General features: G+C 38.7%; 1 protein-coding gene and 1 pseudogene across 5 annotated transcripts in view; both read left to right on the forward strand.

The window, feature by feature from the left end:
• CACNB2 (calcium voltage-gated channel auxiliary subunit beta 2) overlaps nt 1–22352 on the forward strand; it is a 408315-nt gene that overhangs the window by 209998 nt on the left and 175965 nt on the right. The window lies entirely within an intron of this gene.
• Nucleotides 21324–22057, forward strand: LOC122727532 (annotated as a pseudogene).

The following is a 22352-nucleotide window of genomic DNA, read 5'->3' on the forward strand; positions in this document are numbered from 1 at the left end:
CTAATGCCATATGCCACAAGCCAAGAAGAAAAAGGAAACCAGTTGATATGTTGTGCCGACAAATAAGACTGCTTGCTTTTAGATTTTACTGAGTTTTGTTCCTGTGAGAACTATTCCCGCTGGAGTGGCTGGCCCACTTGGAACTGGTCTGGTATGCTCGACAGACGCCTGCTGTCTCCTCAAACTAAGTGCATTATTCCGGGGGTAAGCATATGGTAAAGGAGTTCAGGCCAGATGCCCAGTGTGGTCAAGAGAGGGGGGAAAAATGGATGATGGCAGACTTACTAACAAACTTAAGTTAATTGAATTTTACTTTCCTTACTTTTCCACATTTTTCCTAACTTGCCAGAAATGTTACAATTCCAGAGAAACCCTGTATCATGTCAACGACTTTTATCTTGGGGCTATTTAAACAAGGAGGGCTCTCTCCCGGACTTATTTTGTTAAGTCAGGTCCATTGTTGGATAAAGTCTGTGTTTACTCTGGGAAATGGAAATACTTCTTATAGTCACTGCAAAAGATAACTTTGAGGAAGGCGAATCGCGGCTGACAGCACGTCTGAGTGAGCACTTTTGTGTCTGGGCCCTTTTAATGTAATCAACATGATTCTTCCTTCCTGCATGTTGCTACATAATGAGATTTAATCATTGTTTGTCACTTCTAAACCCTGAATCCATGATCCACATCATGCAATTATGCTCTAATGAAAGGCAAATGTATCGCTGATGACCAGGAAGTACAGGACATCCCTGTATAAACATAAAAGAACTGTGGAGTCTTGGGGGCTCAGTTTACACTTATTTATAAAAGTACTATAATTGCCCCCCCCCACTCATGGGTAGGACAAGCTTCACAGCAGGTTATAGCTTCTGAATATAACATTAAAATAGAGCATTGAATCATAAGATTTCAAATATACATGAATATTTATATAGTGTTTTTTAGAGTGAAGTAACTTGATTTTTTTTTAATCCACTATATGATATCCATTTAAAATGCTTTTCCAGATACATGCAGGGTGTCTTTAAAGGCTTAGTGTACTTTTAAACTTTAACAACTTAAAACTGCCCTAAGAGTTTGGGGACACCTTGTATATTGCTTCCTGTTGTTCCAAGACACTGAACTTATTTGAAAGAAAAATGCTTCTTGAGCCATCTAAGAAATATTTCTTTTATGCTTTTGATTCCCTCTATTTTATCTTTTCTGAAACTGCAAGTATAATCAATGTGTCTAGCTAATTTCTTACCATTTTTATGCATCACTGACTATTCAGAAGATAATTTATTATTGAGTGGCCAACTTTTATAAATGTATGAATTAAATATTCAATGGAAACAATTTAGGGTTTAACTCTTCATGCCAGTGACCATTAGTATTTATTCTCAAGACTGTCATCTGTTTTCTCTAACCTCTGACTTGCCTCCTAAGGTCTCTCTCCACCTAATAAGGCTTGAGGACTTGATCAGTTTCTGTGATGTTTGCAGAAAGCAATAGATGCTTCTCAAAGGTTTCAAACATCTCCCCAAATAAATATGATCCAAGGTAGAATGTGATTAAGGGACAAAAAGAGGTCTAGCCAAAACTTCCCAAATGAGGTAAGCTTTCAGTAATACATGGCTGTTTCAACTGTTATAAGCCATCCACCCCTACTCCTAAAAGAAAAAGAAATTAATACTTTGCCAAGTTTCTAAAACTGTTATCAGCCTCAGAATGGCTACATTTTCCTGGAAGGTGGGAGGAAGGAAAAATGACAAAAACAGTGGATTCTCCAACCAAAAGGAAAAGGAATCCAACTTTGGGAATGATCTGCAACTTTGTAACAGCATAAGATAAAAGTGGATTTACACTCAATGTCTATAACAAGAATGTGAAATTTTTAAAAATAAGGTCAATTAACTCATGATGAATTCAATAGAATTATACATTGTTTTCATAGAATAAACTAATATTTTAAAGTTGGCCTTTTGACATAGACCAACTCAGTCTTTTGATGATTGCTGTTCTATTTTCAAAGTATTTTTTGCATATCTGGAATATGTTTAACTTAACAGCAGTGTAAGGAGCCTCGGTGATAGAACTGAATCATGAGACTAATAAATTCCTACCAATGATAAGAAGCCTTCATCAGGTTCAAAGAAAACTCTGAATCATTCATGAAAATAATTGTTTTCTCACTTTCCCTGATAATTAAAATAGAAAAAAATTAAAATAGAACTTAAATAAAATTATTCCATTGATATTAACCTAACTACTCATTCAACAAATATTTAAGTAGACCCTGCTATGTGCTAGATGTTTGGCATTAAAAGATAAAAATCATAATCTCTCACCTCAAGGAGCTTTTGTTCTCATAAAAGGGATAAGACCTTTATATGAAAAAGTATGATATGAGGTAGAATGTGATTTAGGGCAAAGGAGAGCTATAAAAGTGTGATAAGAAATTTACAGATAAAGATCATTCTGAGCTGGAGGGATCAGGAAGGAGGTACACCTGTACTGTGTCTTAAAAGAAAGAGAAGGATTTAAATAGTCTAAAATATGGCAGGAGTATATTCTGGTATATCAGGTAGCCTGTGTAAATGTATGGAGGCAGAAGGGGGCAGAATGAGATCAGGAAATAATGGAGTGACTGGAACATAAAGCATGGAAAAAGTAAATTGAAATCAGGTAGATGAAGACCTTAAATACCAAGTTAAGAGCATTTCACCCTAATAGTAGTGGGAAGCTATGAAGGGTTTATGAGGTAGAGCATGACATGACCAGATCTGTTCATTAGTCAGATTATTTTGGCAGCTTGGTGAAGGGTAGATTGGATAGCAGTGATACTGGAGGCAATTGGAAAGCAATTATTCTAATCCAAGTGAGAAGAAACCCACAGCTAGGGTTTACTATAGTATGACCTGAAAAGAGGGGACAAGTGGAAAGAACAGGAATAGTATGGGGGAAGAGTAAGGAAGGATTAATGAGGACATCAAAATGCTAAGTCCAAGTGACTGGGAGGATGGTGATTTCATCAATAGAAATGGGAAAGTTGGGACAGTCTGTGTATATGAATCAGTCAACAAGTATTGAGTACCTATTGTGTACAAGGTTTCAGCATCCTGTTTATCCAGTCTTGCCTTACTATCTCCTTAATATGTAAGAGAATGTTATCAATGAAAATTCATTGTATTAAGTGCATATTATATACAAACCACAACTATTTCCTCTTAATTGTTTTCTTTTTTCTTTACATTTTATTTTATTTCTTTTTTTCATTTAACAATCATCAAACATTTCAAAATATAAAAATGAACAAGAAAAAAGCTTGTATAAGAAACTGAAATTTTGTATACTATGTTTCTCAGCATATACATGTGATATTTATGTATGCATATATGTATACACACATATGTATATATACATACATACATATATATAATTTAATAAGGTAGCAACAAAATTTCTCTGCTTAATTCCTGAGTACTAGAGTGGTTCAGGAAAAAAAATGACATCACATCTTCCTCTACACTTTCCTACCCCAACAGTCTATGGAAGTGACCAGTTTTTTGCTTTTGTCATACCTTCTCTTTTTCCCTCTCTCATACCACCTCCCTCCCAAATTCTCCTCCACTTCTTCGAACCCAAACCCCATGTCTTAAGAGAAGTCTCTTCAGAAGGGCAGCATGCTATATCAGAACTAGAACAAGACTTGGGGTCAGTAGAGACTAAAGTTGAATCCTACTTCTAACACTAAACTAGCTTTGTATCCATAAGCAAGTTTTTCTGAGCCTCAGTTTCTTTACCTGTGAAATGGGAGCATAGACAAATGTATTACCTACTCACACTATGGTTTTGAACATAAAATAGATAATGTATGCAATGATACATATCATTTTTAAACCTATACAAATGTACTCTATAAATGTCAGGAATTATTATTATTGTTGTTGTTGTTGTTGTTATTATTATTATTTGGGCATTTGATGAGTTCGGGTCACCAGATGTAATAACTACATTCCCAGATACTGAAAGCATTGGCAGATATGATTGCTGATTCTTGGGGATCTTTGATAATTGAGGGAGAATGGAGAAGTACTTCATGGTTGGAGAACAGATGTTGGCTTGATTGTTTTTTAAGGGAAGTGAATAGAATGTACCAACTATAAGCCAATGGATTTTACTTCAACTGATAGCCAGATTCTAGAACATAGTATGAAAGGGCTAGTTAATGACTATCAAGAAACAGATAGTGATCACAGAGAAGCATTGTGGCTTCATCAAGAATAACTCAAGGCAGGGCAGCTAGGTGGCACAGTGGATAAAGCACCAACCCTGGATTCAGGAGGACCTAAGTTCAAATATGGCCTCAGACAACTTGACACTTACTAGCTGTGTGACCTTGGGCAGGTCACTTAACCCTCATTGCCCTGCAAAAAAAAAAAAATAGAATAACTCAAGACAGGTGAATTTTATTTTCTTTTGGTAGGGTTTCTTAAATGGTATAAAATAAGACCTACTAGTTATGGAGATAATGTTTACCTGAATTTATCAAAGCACTTAACAAATTCTTTCATACAATTCCTGTTTAAAAGATGAAGAAATGTGGGTTTGGATGATACTACAATCTCTGCAATTCAAACCACTTGAAGGACTGGATCTAAAGGGCACTTTGATGCCATTTTTGAAAGAAAGTGTCCAGATAGACCCTAAAAAGTCTCCCAAGGATATATATTTGGCTTTGAATTGTTTAAAATGTTTAGCATTGACTTACATATGAAATCAGAGATGCCTTGCTTATTGAATTTTCAGACAACACAAAGCTAGGAGGAACAGATGACACATACTGAATGATATAATCAGGACTGAAAAAGATCTAAGACAAGAGCATTGAGCTATATCTAGTTAAATGAAATTGTATAAAAATAAATGTAAAGGTTTATATTCCCTCAACATCAACTTTCCTAGTACAAGATGGGAGAAATTGTGCCTAGACCTATCATATAAACAAGAAATGGGGGCAGCTAGATGGCGCAGTGGATAAAGCACTGGCCCTGGATTTAGGAGTACCTGAGTTCAAATCCGACCTCAGACACTTAACACTTACTAGCTGTGTGACCTTGGGCAAGTCACTTAACCCCAATTGCCTCACCAAAAAAAACCAAAAAAAACAAGAAATGGGGGATTTTAGTAGGGTCTGAGCCTAATAGGAGCCAATTGGGAAAGATAGCAGACAAAAAATAAAGCTAATGTGATTATTCTTAGGTTTTATTAAGAGGGACATGGTTTCCAAGAACGTTAGGAGGTAACAGTCCTTCTGTATTCTTACCCAGCCACATCTGTGATATAGTGTTAATTTCTAGGAAAGACATTGAAAGGCTAAATCCAATCTGTAGGAGAATGACCGGAATGTTGAGGAGCCTTACTTACTATGCCGTGTGAAGATCAGGTGATGGGATAGGAGATGTTTAGGCTGGGGAAGAGAAGACTTAGAAGGCACATAATTGCAATATTCAGGTATCTAAAGGATCATCCTGTAGAGGAGGGATTGGAGAGGAGTTCTGGGCAAAATGTCTGCCTGAACAGTCACATGACCACTCTGACAAAAACCTAAAAACCAGAGCAAATAGAGATGAAGCAATCTACTAAAGAAGATATAATCCAATGGAAAATACAGTTTCTTCTTCCACTATTGAACTATACAAATAGTGATGAAGAAATGCACTAAGGAAAAAATAATCCAATGAAAAACACAGTATGTTTCTTCTTCGACCACTGGATTACACAAAAAGTCAGCCCAGAGCCCATAGACAGAAAGAAAAAGGCCTTAGAGAAGGAGGCTGCTAGCAAATGCAGAACCAGCACCAGCACAAAGAAGAAATTGGCTTCCTACCAGGGACCGTCCAGAAACATTTTTAGCCTTTAGTCTTCTGTATCTAGAGATACCAAGAACAGAGGGCTCCCCTACAACAAACCGAACTGTGATGAGAAACTCATACCATGAACCTTGGAAGCAATTAGGAGCAACAGCTCTTAGACTTGGAAGACCCAATGCCCAGGGCCTCTGAGGTGAGAGCTCTCTCCTGGGAAGCCATGGAAACCCTGAAAATTCAGCACTCTGGACCTTAAAGATCCAAGAGAGCCTAACCCTGGGAGGAGGTGGAGGTCAGGAAAGGAGTCTGTGGGAACCAGGACAAGGTCAGGAGTGGCCACCATAAACAAAAGCCCCAGTATTCCAAAAGGCATAAGATATGGGTATTTGGCCAAGATTCACTTGCCCACAAAACTAATCGTACAAGGGGTGGGGAAAGGAGGGAATGGACCTTTAATGAAAAAGATTTTCAAACATTCCTGGTGGAAAGACCAGAACTGGGAGGTTTTCAAAGGAGAGATTCTTATTCAGTTGTGATTCCAAAGATCCCTCTTACCTCTGATCCTCTTTGATTCTGTGGATTTCTTGGACTCTCTCATTTTCGGAAAAGGACTGATTTAATTCAAGGAAGCACTGATGCTAAGGAGAAAAAGAAAACAAAAAGAAATCTTTGCCTCAAAAAGCTGACATTCTACTGTCGATAAAGAACATGCATACAAAGAAGTATTTCAAAATGAGGGCTCTTATAGGATTCTATTGGAGAAAACAAAATGCACACATATAAATAAATATACAATATAGAAGTAATATATTATAATAAAATAAATTTGTTGTATGTCACATATGGTAAAAAATATATAATAAATATAAAATATATAAAATAAAAGAAATAACGTCTAACAAAGGGGGTATCAGGAAAGACCTTGGATAAGTCATTTGAGCTCAGCCTTGAAAATAGCTTGGCATACCAAGAGTCAGAAGAAGACTTCATTCCAGACAAACGTAGGCAGATTTAACTGTAATACATCAATATCTACACCAGTTATTACTTCCTGGTATGAATTTAAATTTGGGGTTATTTGCAATGTATAATTTATATATGATTGTCAAATGGAAGGCTTTGTCCTCAGTTAAAATAATTTTAGATTCCAGAGAACATGTTGGGGAAAAGGCCTGCCCTTGAAATCACAACATGTAGACGATTGACCCTGTCTTTCTCTTTCTCTCCAAAGGGTTCTATATTCTTTGATATAATGGTAGAAGTTTGTACTTTTATATCATTCACTTGCTGTTATTCTCAGAATCCTTTGTATTTTTTTCCTTTGAAAATTATGGACAGGAAGTGATATTGAATTGAAAATAGCAACATGGTCTGGTGAGTTGATGATTGCTTGTAAAATAAGAAAACAAGGTTTTCTTCTTAGCCTTCTCACTGATTTCAGTGGGTTTAGGCATAAGTCAATTAGTTCTTCTAAGCTTATTTTCTCATCTGTAAAATGAGGGTCATAATTCCTGGTCTTTCTTAGCTTTATAGTGTGGTTGTGAAGACTAATGAGGTAGTATATGCAATGTACTTGGCGCATCTTGGAAATGTGTTTTATTGTCATTTCTTCAGAAGAAGCCCTAGCAGTGGCTAGAAGTAGTTAGATACATTATTTTCAGTCAGAAAGCTCTATTGAAGAGCTAACCTTTTTTCCTTCCTAATTTATGCTAATATAGTATTCTCATACATATGTCCTGTTTTGGCCTCAAGACAGGTCATTTCTGAACTTTTGAATATGTGATTTTCCTTGGGTTGTTCAATTTTGAGGCTATTTGAATGCTTCAGGACGTCAAATCCCAAATGTGCTTGGAGTTTGTCAAAATAGAATCCTACATGCAACACAGGGATGTAACTCTCTCTTCCGCTTGCCTACCACTAGGCTCATCTAGCATAAAGATAATTAGAGAAGCTTCCGCACTGATCTGGGCACAGTGAGTTCTATCCCTTGAAATCCTTACTGTCCATCTTAATTGATTACTACTTTGATTCCTAATAGAATGTAAGCTCACTTTTGTCTTTATTTCATCTTCAGTATCTGGCACAAAATAGGCATTTAATAAATGCTTATCATTTGGGGGGAGCAAATATTGATAAAAAAACTTTTTGTGCATCTCTGTGTTAAATTTACTAAGATTTTAAATGTCTTACTGATAATTTTTGTGCAGTAAATTCTTGAATAAGTGAATGAATGGCTCCATCATAGTTGTTCTAAAGAGCCTAGTGTTATATATAGTCTCATAATTTGTTATGAAAAATATTAAGTACCTTTATGCACAAAGTATTATTGGATTGGGCAGCTAGGTGGTGCAGTGGATAAAGCGCCAGCTCTGGATTCAGGAGGACCTGAGTTCAAATTTGGCTTTAGAAACTTGACACTTACTAGCTGTGTGACCCTGGGCAAGTCATTTAACCCTCATTGCCTTGAAAAAAAAAGTATTATTGGATTTTGGACAACATGTAAACTCTGCTCTCTAGAGGCCGCAATAGTTGACTTGTATTTTAAGCCATGTAGAACTCCTACTTCTTCTCTTTATCCTTCTTCTTTTTGCAGTGCAGTGAGGGTTAAGTGACTTGCCCAGGGACACACAGCTAGTAAGTGTCAAGTGCCTGAGGCTGGATTTGAACTCAGGTCTTCTAGAATCCAGGGCTGGTGCTTTATCCACTGCACCACCTAGCTGCCCCCACCATGTAGAGTTCTTAAGCCTCACAAACACTCTGTGAGATAAAAGTTCTTTTATTCACTTCTTACAGGTAGGTGGGATAGAGCACTAGTCCCTGAAGTCAGGAGAACCCGAGCTCAAATCTTACCTCAGACACTTAGTAGCTGTGTGACCCTGAGCAATTCACTTAACCCCAATTGCCTTTAAAAAAAAAATAGCCACATCAGGGGCCATCTCCAGTCATCCTGATGTATATCTTGCCACTGGACCCAGATGGTTCCAGAGGAGAGAGCTGAGAGTGAGGTTGATGAACTTGCATAGCCCTCCCTCACTAAAATCCAATTAAGTGCAAGTCATGACATCACCCCAATGTCATGGACCTCTTCAATTAAGAATGACAGACAGCAACAACAATAACAACAGATGAGGCAATGGAGGCCCAGCGAACTTAAATGGCTTGCCTTTTAAGTTAAGGCATTAGAGACAGGATTTGAACCCAGGTCTTCCTCACTCCTGAGTCCAGTGTGCTATTATATTATGCTATAGCTTCTTGTCTGAAGCAAGTAATATAAGCCATAATGCCTTTGTCTTTGAATACATTGTTGCCTTCGTCTGGCTCACTTCCCTTTGTTTCAGCTCATAAAGGTCTTCCAAGCTTTTCCTGAGATTGTCCATTTCATCTTTCCTTATGTCCAAATATTCCATTATTCTATTATATTTGGTGGTGATCTTACAGAACAGATGTCACCTGTCATTTAAAATAGTTTAGTCCAGTCTTCTATGGGGGACGGGGAGGGGTCTAGATAATTGTTAAGATTTCCTGCCTAGGGCAGCTAGGTGGAGCAGTGGATTAAAGCACCAGCCCTGGATTCGGGAGGACTGGGTTCAAATTTGGCCTCAGACACTTAATGTGTGAACCTGGGCATGTCACTTAAACCTCATTGCCCAGCAAAAAAAATAAATAAATATTTATTTGTTTGTTTATTTATTTCCTGCCTAAGTTTTAGCAAATGTCAGTTTTCATTTTATGTTTCAGAGACCTCAAAACCCTTCTTGCTTTCATCCAGACAGTGGGGTAATAAGACATTAACAGATATATAGTCAATTTTCAAGCTAGGAAGAATTTCTTTTCCACAGGTCAGGTACCTTTAATAAATCAGTTTCCAAATCATTTCCTCCTTGGAGTATTGGTTAATAGGACATAATAGTTAGTGTCCCACTGGTTCACAAACATTTCCTAAAGCTATGGCTGACTGGCCTCAGTTTCTTACAGTGGGCTTGCATTTGGAAGTGTGTCGATGTGGATAGTTGGAGTAATGGCTAAGCTTTAGGGGAAATTCTCCTTTGGGAGAAGGGGCACATATTCTAAGCAAGACCAGCCAGCTACTTGGAGCACAAAATCCAATGTGGGGCAGTCACAGGAAATGGGTGACTAGAACTGTATCTTAAGCCAGGGTGATCTGTAGGGAGCTCAGGAGATCTGCTGCTGGAAGTGTTGGTGACCGTGGCACTGTCTGAGGTCCTTGTCCTTGAGCTTTTGTCCTTTTTGGCCAGAAGCCTGCATTCAGTGATGGCTATCTGATGCCTCACACTGGAGAAGTTGGGGGCCCTGCCGTCCGAGACATATGAGGCTGTGAGCTCAGACACCCCAAAGCCTGTGATGTCATATGTTCTAACATGAATGTTCTTCCCCTGTCCCATCCCCTCCCAGATCTCCTCCCTCTCCCCTCCTGATGGTGAGTGGAAGAGAGTCCAGGACTTGAGGCAGGGGACTGGGGATGGAGCTCAAGGGATGAGAGCCTGGGAGTGGAGAAATGAATCATGGAAACCGGGGTTAAGTGAGGTGAGAGTTTGCCAAAGGGTGTGGAGGAGTGAAGATCTGGGGTGGGTGAAGCTTTGATTCTCAGGACAGTGAGGAACCAAGATGTGGGTTACATGCAGAGGAGTTCTAAGGAGGGGAACATGCGTATACTCTCTAGTGTGGGGGGAGGAGGAGACAACAACTCTGCACTGATACTCGTCCTTCACTTCTTTCTACCGAGGGCCAGAGCTTTCCACTGAAATTAACCCCCAGGAGACCAGACTTGGCCAGCCCACTTCCTTTTTCCTCATCACCAGCTGTTTCTTCTGGTCATCCCAGAATCACAGATTTAGAGCTGGGGGGTGGCCTCAAAGGTCATCTCATCCAACCCCCTCGTTCTACAGATGAGAATCATGGTGGCTCTCTTTCCCAGAGCCAGCTGCAAGATGAGAATGTACCCCCCCAATCTTCCTGTCCCCCCTCCCTGCAAACATTTAGTCTTTTTGAGATTTTCTGAGTGCTTTTGCTCCTAGCAACAAGGAAAGGAGGAGATTAAAAACAAACAAAGGGAAAGTTACAGCTTCAGGAACCGGAGAGGTTGGCCCTGGTATTCGCTCCAATGACTATGGATACGAGAATTAAATGAGGTGATGCATGCACGGTGGTTTGCAAGCTTTAAAACACTGTTGTCAGTGTGTACTCTTCTGCATATCATTATTGGGAAACCCTGGCCCTTCCCTAGGCCTCAGTCCTGATCTCTTTCTACAAGTCCTTGGCTCCTTGTTTTCTGAAGTAAGAATAGGGAGTAAATGTATTTTCATAAGAAGATTATATCCTGTATTTGCCTGTGACTTGGAGTGGTTCTCAATACATTTACTTAAGAGTAATTCCTTAACTTAGAGTTAGTGGGCAGATTTCAAGAAATCTGGACTTGAATGAGGGAGGAAAATAATGCTTTTGTTTTCGCTAGTCTTTGGTTTCCTTTGCAATATTATTTATTTTATTTTACATATTTGAAAACATTCTGAGGAGGGGTCTGTGACATAAAATGGGTAAGAACCTTTGCTTTACAGGGTCATTGTAGTCAGGTAGTAGGTGCCAATCTTGACCTTTACCTTGCTTAGATTACAGTTTACATTTGGTCAGGGCTTCTATAATTTCAGGAGGCAAGATATAGACAGATGGATGGAGAGATGGAGGGACGGATGGATGGGTAGATTGATAGATTGATTTAATGTTGGCTTTGTCAAAAAGAAATGTTTTGGATGAGCCTGGCTCTGTTGGTATCCTTGATTCCTAAGGAGGCAGGACATAATGAGATAGGCTGACTGGATAAATCCTAAAGAATATTAGGACTATTATAAAAACCTGAGCTTTTTGGCTGTGTACTGCTATAATAGCTAGCATTTATGGAATACTTTGTTTACAAAGCACTTCACTTACATTCTTTCATTTCATCATCACAACAACCCTTTGAGGTAGGTGCTTTAATTACCTCCATTTTACAAACAAAAGAACTGAGAGTAAGTGGCTTTCCCAGAGTCACACAGCTAGGGACCATCTAAGGAAGATTCAAACTTGGGTCTCACTGACTCTAAATCCCAAACTATGTCCAATAGGGCATTTAGTTACTTCTGTGGGTTCCTGTCACTCCTATCTCTAGCTGCTGCTGGAACAAGAGCAGTTTACCCATTATTCCTTCATAATCCTCGGCTCACATCTCTCTATGTCTTTGTCTATCTCTGTCTCTGTGTCTCCCTATTTGTCTCTATTTGTGTTTGTCTCTAAAAGAACTGAGATTAAGGGTAAGAATTCGCTTAGGGCATATAGAGAAAGAAGGAAAGAATAGTGCACCAAATGACATTTTGAAACCTTATTTCTCATAAATGCCTATATTTTTGTGTCCTAAAAGTCTGCTCTCCATAGTGCATAGGCATTTACTTTGTGCTAAGTCTAGAAATTGTGCTCATACAACTGACTGAAAGGTATAGCAAATACCAGATCCTGCTCTGCTTCCTGTTTATTGATTTCATAAAAGCATTTCGCTTTCTGTATAAAAACACCACCTGGAAGCCTTTCCTGGGACAAGATGTTTCTTCCACTTACACTGAAGCCATATATGATACTGTGAAAGATAGAATTATGGAGATAACTAATGTTGACATCAATGTGAAAAACAAAGCTGTATATGTATGTCACAAGGACTCATCAAAATCATGGAAGATAAGACCCAAACAAATAATGATTATCATTGGTTGTGAGGTTCTCCAAAAGCTTCCATTACCAGATGACATTCTGCAATTTACATCAAATCCAACACAAAATACTACAAATACTTTTCACTGAATCCCATAGAAATAAAAGAGACATAGGCCTAACAATTTACATTGTAAAAAACAAATATTGCCCAAGTTCTGGAATGCAAAAACCCATTGAATCAGGCCATATATGTGTGTGTGTGTGTGTATTTGTACATATATAATTTATATTTTCATATATATGTACATATATATACACACACATACATATATATACATATACACATATATACGCACACATATATATTTGCTTATTTTGCGGGGCAATGAGGGTTAAGTGACTTGCCCAGGGTCACACAGCTAGTAAGTGTCAAGTGTCTGAGGCTGGATTTGAACTCAGGTCCTCCTGAATCCAGGGCCAGTGCTTTATCCACTGTGCCACCTAGCTGGCCCCTGGCTATTAATATATTCCAAAGAGTCTGTGATGGCATCAATGTCGGGATTCAGTCCAAAGATGCAGATTGTCACCCATTCATGCCTGCCCATCCTATGGGATTCTCCTTTGTGTTTCCTATTAAATTCCCCACAAGAGTCCCATCTAACAGATTGAGGACCTTCCTCATATTCTTTTGACATGGTATAGAATCCCTTCCCAAGATACCAATCAGCAACTCACCTATTGTTATCTTGGTTGCCTACAACAAAGAAGGTAAAGGATTTGTCCATGTTCACACAACAGATATGTATCAGAGCAGGAACTGAGCATTTTACATTTGATGAAACTGATGCTCAAAGGGGAAACGGAGTGGGCAGCTAGGTGGCGCAGTGGATTAAGCACCAGCCCTGGGTTCGGGAGGACCTGAGTTCAAATTCGTCCTCAGACACTTGACACTAGCTGTGTGACCTTAGGCAGGTCACTTAACCCTCCTTGCTCCACAAAAACAAACAAATGAACAACAACAACAAAACACCTTGTTATCAAAGGAGGAACTGCATGGTCCAAGATTAAAGGACTTAATAAATGTCAGCACAAAGCCCATAGAAGTTGTCACACAAGCCATTTCCAAAGTCATCTAGCCTCGTCTATATCTGAAGAATAATGCTCATTACAACATACTAAACAGGCTGACATCTAGTCTTTAGTTAAAGACTTCCAGCCATCATCTTGTGAGGCAACCCATTACTCTTCTGCATAGCTCTAATTTTTCAGAAGTCGGTTTGATGTTTCCTCACATTATGCCCGATTTTGCCTCATCATTCATTGTTCTGTCCTCTGGGGCAAAGCAGAAGGAGACTGACCCCTCCTTCATGGGACTCTCATGAAGACGGTTGCCACGTGCCTCCGAAGTTTTCTCTTCTCCAGATAGATAGCCACAATTGTTTCCATTCATCAGATCCAAAACCTTTTCCTCAAATCCTTTCCCTTTTAACCTCCTCATTTCTATTGAATGCAGTTCACAACTTCGGTCACCCTTTTCCACCTCACTCTCCCACACTTAGCTTCTCCTGGCAGTTACCAAAGTCTGTATACTGGATCTTCACAATATCTCTCACATCATCCCCCTTTCTCTGTTCTCACAGCCACCACCTGAGGGCAGGACTTTACCATCTGTTTCCTGAAATACTTCTATGGCCTCTAGTTGGTCTCCCTAACTCCAGTTTTTCCCTCCAAAATCCTTCTTCCACATGGTGACAAATTGAAATTCCTAAAGCAGAGATTTGCCACGTCCCTTCCCTGCCCAAGAACTCCAGTGGCTCCCCATTTCCACTGAGATTAAAAAGAAAAAAAAACTCAATTTGTCTTTTACAAGTCTATCTTTCCAGGCTTATTGTCCATTTGTTGTTGTTGTTCTTCTTTGCTCATTTCAGTCATGCCTGACTCTTTGAGACCCTAATTGGGGTTTTATTGGCAAAGATAGTGGAGAGGTTTGCCATTTCTTTCTCCAGATCATTTTACAGTTGAGGAAACTGAGCCAAACAGGGTTATGTGACTTATTCAGGGTCACACAGCTACTAAGTCTGAGATCAGATTTGATCTCAGGAAGATGAGTCTTCCTGATTCCAAGCCCAGGGTTCTATCCACTGTGCCACCTAACTGTCCTATTGTACATTACCTCCCTTATGAGAAGTGGCCTATCCAAATGACCTCGGTTCAAATGCTACCTCTGACTTTCTTTTATTTTTTGCAGGGCAATGAGGGTTAATGACTTGTCCAGGGTCACACAGCTAGTAAGTGTCAAGTGTTGGAGGCTGGATTTGAAATAAGTTCCTCCTGAATCCAAGGCTGGTGCTCTATCCACCGCACCACCTAGCTGCCCCTTACCTCTGGCTTTAAATAAATAACCATGGGCAATTATTTAACTGCTCAGTTGAAAGGGATAACTAGGTGGTACAGTCAATAGAACTTTGGATCTGAAGTCAGAAAGACTTCAGTTCAAATCAGGTCTCTGATACTTACTGGCTGTGAGGCCCTGGACAAGTGATGTAAGCATTGTCTACCTCAGTTTCCTTATGCCTATGCCTTAGTTTTCTCAACCCTTCACAGGGTTGTTGTGAGCATAAAATAAAATAATATTTTTAAATCATTTTAAGAACCTGAAAGAGCTATATAAATGCTTGCTATTATCATTATTATTGAAATGAAGAGCCCAAACTAGATAGCCTCAGAAGTCCCTTGCAAATATGGATATATTTATCTTATGGGTTTCAAAAGAATAAAAATTACAAATGACCCAAGGAAAATTTAAAAACACTTCGTGGCTACAAACCTATTGGAGTAGATTTCCCATGTTAATTTCTGTTTAAGATGTGGATTCTTCAAAGATGATACATGTGTCACAATAAAGCCTCAAAGCTATTGGTCAACTGTCACATAGAGGAAATACAATTTTCACTGTCCAGGATTGAAATTCTCAAACTTCACCATTGGTTCTGCTCTCCATTTCTTTCCCCTCTGCCCTTCCCCACATTATTTTTGCAGCTCCTTTCCTTCCTGTGCAGATTCGATGCACTTTTAAACTTCTCTAGAAAGATGCAAAGAATATTTTATTTCCTAATCATTGCTGCAGCAGATAGGGTTAACAGTCTGCCTGTCTATCCTCCAAATTCAGTGGGCATTTAGACAACCTAATCATTCCCTCCCATTGCAAAATCCAGATCCAAATGCTTACGGTTTTATGTTTAATCTTAAATCTGCTGCATCAAAGTAAACAGAAAGCTAATTTGTATTTTAAGTTCATTTCTATCCTCTTTGCAATTTGTATTACAAATGCTACCAACAGCACATCTCTACCCAGGTGTCAGTGGTACAATGGATAGAGTGCTGGGCTTGGAAGTAGGACGACTCATCTTCCTAAATTCAAATCTGGCCTCAGACACTTACTAGCTGTGTGACTGAGCAAGTCACTTAATCCTGTTTGCCTCAGTTTCCTTATCTGTAAAATGAGCTAGAGAAGGAAATGGCAAACCATTCCATTATCTCTGCCAAGAAGGCCCCAAATGGGGTCACCAAGAATCAGGTCAGATTGAAACGACAAAACCACAACAGTCTGGGTGTCTTGACAATCCCAACGCACTCAACTCCAGGTTCATTATCCTTCTCTTTAAACCCGCTCCTCCTTCCAACCATAACCAATCTAAGTTTTGCAGTCTCCCCAGAGCTTAGAATGTAGTAAGGTCTGAAAATAGTATCTTCAGTTAGGCTCTTATCTGGATGTTGATCAGACAATAAATGAATGGGACCTTTTCATTAAAATTATTTTCTTCTAGAATGACCAATTTTTTTTAAAATTTCAATCTTAATAGTATTTTATTATTTTCCAGTTACATGTAAAGATAGTTGTCAACATTTGTTTTTGTAAGATTTTGAGTTAGGATGATCAATTTAAAAATAAAACGTCATTTTGAAAAATGCTCCTATGACCCCTTAAAAGAGAAACAAGAATTTGTCATTTTGTCTAGTAGCTTTAAGAGCATTTCATTTAATATTGGTGAGTGCAATGCATAGACATTTTGCCAAAGAAATGCATTTATTTTTCCATCCTCAAAAGACTACTGATAAGGGGCAGCTAGGTGGCGCAGTGGATAGAGCACCGGCCCTGGAGTCAGGAGGACCTGAGTTCAAATGCGGCCTCAGACACTTAACACTTACTAGCTGTGTGACTCTGGGCAAGTCATTTAACCCCAATTGCCTCACTAAAAAAAAAAAAAAAGTCTATTTATGATATAAGTTTCTTAGAAACAACTTATAGTACTTCTTCTGAGTCTTAGTAAAAGTAAGTATCCTTCTTGTAGACAAGTATATCCCTTTAATCCAGTTGAAATACAGATTAGACCACAATTCATCTGGGGATAAATTCAGTGGTAAAAGACAAGGAAAGTGTTTAGGTAAGTAGAATAGTGTTCTCTGTTCCTTACTCTGAGTATCATGGCTTTATATCGCTGTAATTTCCTATTCTCAATGCATGAAATGGTCAGTGAGCTCAGTGCAACACTTGTTTTACAAAATTTCTTTGGGAATACCTATTCTTGACATTGGAGTGGCTAGGTGACTCATTGGATAGAGTGCTGGGCCTGGAATCAGGAAGAAGTGAGTTCAAATCCAGCTTCAGACATTTACCAGCTGTGTGACCCTGAACAATTCATTTAATCCTGTTTGCCTCAGTATGCTCATCTGTTAAAAGAGCTGAGAAGAAAATGTCAAACCACTTCAATATCTTTGCCAAGAAAACCCCATGTGGGGTTGCAAAGTGTTGGACTTGGCTGAATAACTCTTGGCATCCTTTACTGCTTTTATTAACCTGCTACCTTAGCATAGTAAATCCGCAAGAGACCAGAGGAAAATTTTACTCTTTTCAATTAGTCTTATGTTAGACTTGTTTTCTATGGTAAATCTTCTCAGTGTCCTAGCAAAGAACAAAAACAAGATAAACAGAAAATGATGAGAATCCCTTTCTTATAGGTACGCAACTTTAATTTCTTGCATCCTTTATTTCGATTCCTATACTCTTAAGTCAGAAACTACTTCAAAGGCCCCTTAGAGGTCAGGTCTGGATTCTCTAAAAAATGGAGAGTTCTTACAAATTCACCAGGTCCCTTTTTAAATGAAGTTTCTAATTGCTCTTTTCCCCATGGGTGCAACAATACATTTCAGAATACACCCACATGTCTATGGCTACTTCTTTAAAGCCTAGAAAATATGAAAGCATAAAGGGAGGTGGTGGTTAAAATGGAGAGAGAAAAATTTCAAATTCTGTTCCCTCCTACTGGTTCTTCAAGGCTAGTCTGTTCAATTAAATACAAAAAGTGACCTGCTTACAGGAGACAAGAAAAATGCTGTTTCTACAGATTCAATTCTTCTCTGTGTTCATTGTGGTTTCTGGGCTATACTAGGTTGGTTTGTTCTTATTCACCTAAAGGTGAAAAAAAACCATTGGATCCAAGGAAAAGACAGCTTTTATCCTCAAAGTACATTTTAATAGCCATGCATGCTTTATTCTATTTGCCTTCTCATCATTATAAAAAGATGGCAGCTCTCTGATTCAGTTGGGCTGCATGTTATCTTTCCAACTGTGTGAGTTGATGTGATTCTTGCACCATGTAGCATCATATGGCCCCTCTGTAAAGCCAAGGAAAGAATGGCATCCAGGCAGATTAATTCTCCCAGCATGGAGAGAACATGATTGTTTTATCTTGTACAGCTATGAAGATAACACATGTCACCACAGTATGTATGTTCTTCATTTGTGGAATCTGGTTACCAACTAATGTTATCATGAAGACCCCTGAAATAGAAACCAGTGGGAATGATAAATCATGTAATAAAACTAACCAAATAAGTGAATGATAAGCAAGTCTATGGCTTAAAAGCATTCCGGGAGTTCCATTTACTTTGGGGGGGAGGGGGTTAGTTTATTTTTTTAATCCATAAAAGTAACATTGACATCCCCATTCCCATGTCCCTTACCATCCACTGAGATTGAAAGCTCCATCACCTTTCTCGAATGTTCCTAGTTCACTCAGTCTACATCTCTTTTTTGTCCCTAAACAAATTCTACTTTAGATTATAGGATTTAGATCTGCAAGGGACCTTAGAGGTCACTAATCCAACTTCCTTTTGCCATGGAGAAAGTGAAATCCAGAAAGCAAAATGGCTTACCCACAGTAACCAGAGAGACAAGTGACAAAGCAAAAAATGGGAACGCATGTTCCCATTTTAATTCTAGTGTTTTATCCCTGCTGTACAACTGTGGTGTATTCTCCTCCCTGCCCCTCAATAAAGAATATGCTCTTTGAGGGCAGAGAATATGTTCTTTATCAGGTTTTGTGTTCCAGTCATGTAGCACAGTGCCTTGCATGTGGTAGGGACTGGATTTTCCTTAGATAAATGAATAGACAAATGAAAAATTATAGTGCAATCATTTTCCAAGGGAATCTTTAATTGCTTTATGGAAACCTAAAAGAATGTCTTAAGAATATGGCACCTCAGCAAAGTAGTGTATCACATAATGATGAAATGAAACATTAATGGTCATCTTCCTAGCAAATTCTTTTTCTTAAAAGGGAATTATCTTTGATTTCAATGATTTGTAAAATGAGAAATAAACGTATTAGTCATCAGACTCATCTACTGAGAGAGAAAAAAATAAATGCATCTAAATTAATGGCTGCCACACAGGATGACCTAAGGGCAGAACTTAATCTTTCAGGTATTGTGTTGACTATAGCTGATTTGTAAATTGTAGCATTTTCTTCAATAAGGTAAAATTACTCATTGGTGAAATGTTATAAGCTGTTTGGCAGAAGGAAAAAATGAGTTCCTTAAATGAATAGGAAGGGAAATGACAGTTCTATCTTTGTTTATTAGGGGTTATGGAAAATCATCACTAGACCATAACAATATGATCACAATTTAACTACCCTATGTTGTATTGGGAGTAAAAAAAATGAAAACCTTTTTAAAAAATAAAGTTATAATTCTGAATTCACTTTATTCTATGTGCATTTTTTAACGATCTCAGTTAAGTTTGTTATACGAGTGTACTTGGCTACTCTTGGTTTACAAGATAAGTATGTAAATCTGTAAGCATCTCTCTACTTTGCAGTTATTTTACTTATGTCAGTTCAGTCCAAAGGAATTGGCAAATTGAAAGGAAGGATAGTAAGGGCTTTAAAAACAAACAAAAACAAACAAAAAAATTAAAGGAAAAAAAAAAGAATACCTCCCCCAAGAGGATTGTAGCAAAAAATCGTTCCAAGTTTTAAACTGTTGATGTTTCTCATTAATCTGAAGTTGATTTGTACATTTGGGCTTTGGTCTCCATCTTATTTCTTGGGAAGAAAAAAGAAAAGATTCCCATACTATTATATTGACGTTTCAGGCCCTTTGTTTATCAAGTAATGTCTGTTTAGTCTATTAACTTTGACAATGATATCCATGGATTTTCTGTTTATCTTCCCAGAGGCATTATGATGAAAGATTATACACAAAGTTATTTCTAGTAAAAGCAATCAATCTCCCTAGGCATGATCAAAGCATAAATGTCTTGTTTTTAAATGGTTTGATAGCCATTAGTAATAGCAAGTAGTTACAAAGGTTCCCCTGATGAGTAAAATTGTGAGGGGAAAAAAGTTTAAGATTCTAAGTAATGTCCTATTTCTCTGGAATGGTTGGACATTAGTTAAACACTCTGGTTAAACAATATGCTGCTTTATCATTCAACAGACAATAATGAAATATTTTCTTTATTCGAAGATTAAATCTTCCTACAAAGATAAAAACAAAAAAAGGTCCCTGCCCTCAGGGATCTTACAATGTAATAAGAGTGATGGGAAATGCACATAGATAAAAAGAATGCAAATTAAGGTATGATTATTCCATATAAGATGAGCTCAGGAAAGTATTATGACATCAGAGGAAGAGAGATCACTTGTAGCTGAGGAAATTAGAGCTTCATAAAAGAAGCTGAAATTGAGTCACATCTTTTAAGAGGAGTGAGATGTCAAGAGGCTATGAGGAGGGGGGCAGCTAGGTGGTGCAGTGGATAAAGCACCGGCCCTGGATTCAGGAGGACCTGAGTTCAAATGTGACATCAGATACTTGACACTTACTAGCTGTGTGACCCAGGGCAAGTCACGTAACCCTCATTGCCCTGCAAAGAAAAAAAAAAAAAAAGGCTTATCTGCGAGTGGTATGCAGGATACATTAGGAGGCTTGTTAGACAAAGATAATCATACATCCAAATCAGTCAGTCACCTAGCTTTTTTTTTTTAATAAGGGCCTTTTATGTGCCATGCACTGCCCTAAGTACTTAATATACAAAGAAAGGCAAAAAAAAAATCCCTCTTCTTAAGGAGCTCCTAGTCTAATGGGGGAGACAACAAGCAAATAACTCTGTCCAAACAAGGTACATGCAGGATAAATTGAGTGGTCTCAGAGAGAAGGCAGTAAGACTAAGGGGGACTGGGAAAGAAAACATACAAAAGATGAGACTTTAGCTGAGACTTGCAGCAAGGCAGGAGGTAGAGACAAGGAGAGAGAAAATTCCAGGCATGGAGGAGATGGAGCAAGAAGAACAGGGAGGTCAGTTTCACAAGAGTGTCAAGTACGTTGAAGGGAGTGAGGTGTAAGAAGACTAGAATTATTCAAACTATGAAGAGCTTTGAAAGTCAGAGGATAGTTTCTATCAAGTCCAGAGCCAGCCGGCTCTAGATGAGCCAGGTGATCCATGGTCAGAGAAAGGGCGATGGCTCTGCTCTGTCTTCCCGGCTCACATGAAACACAAGAAAGGAGCCACTGTTGACTTCGCCTAGAGGCATGGCTACATTAAGGGTATTGTAAAGGACTTAATCCACCATCCAAGCTTCTGGCAAAAGTATCTTTCTGAGATCCTTACAGATTTAAAAAGAGGACAGAGTCGTACATTACTGCTGAAGGCATCCATACTGGCCAGTTTGTGTTCTGTGGTAAGAAAGTTCAGCTCAATATCAGCAATGTCCTCCTAGTTGGCATTATGCCTGAAGGGACCATTGTGTGTTATCTTGAAGAAAAGCCTGGGGATTGGGGTAAGCTTGCCAGTGCATCTGGAAACTATGCCACAGTGATTTCCCACAATCCAGAAACCAAGAAAACATGGGTGAAGCTCCCCTCAACCTCTAAAAAAGTGATCTCTGCAAACAGAGCTGTTGTTGGTGTTGTTGTGGAGGAGGTCATACGGATAAACCCATCCCCAAGGCAGGTCATGCCTCCCACAAATACAAGGCCAAGAGAAACTGCTGGCCTCCTGTTGGGGTGTGGCCATTCCCTAGGGAGGTAATCACTAGCCTATTGGAAAACCACCCACCATTCAAAGAGATGCCCCAGCTGGACGAAAGGTTGGTCCCATCGCGGCCCCTCGTACTGGTCATCTTTGGGGCATAAAGACTGTAAGGGAAAAGGAAAACTAAAGTACAAAATCCTGACAACAAAAATTATTCTGGGGGAGAAAAAAAAAGTCAGAGGATAGTATATTTGACCCTGGAAGCAATCAAGCATCATTAGAATTTATTGAATAGGGTCAGACTCAGACTGGTGCTTTAGAAAGATCAATTTGACAGCTGAGTAGAGAATAAACTGCATTTGGGAGCACACTTCAAGCAGGGAAACCTACCAATAGGTTATTGTAGTAGTCTAAGCCTAAATTGTTGAGGGCCTTCTACAACTTGGCTAGCAGTGTCAGATCAGAGAAGGGAACACATTTAG

This window comes from Dromiciops gliroides, chromosome 5 (assembly GCF_019393635.1).
Source record: "Dromiciops gliroides isolate mDroGli1 chromosome 5, mDroGli1.pri, whole genome shotgun sequence".
NCBI classification, from domain to species: Eukaryota; Metazoa; Chordata; class Mammalia; order Microbiotheria; family Microbiotheriidae; genus Dromiciops; species Dromiciops gliroides.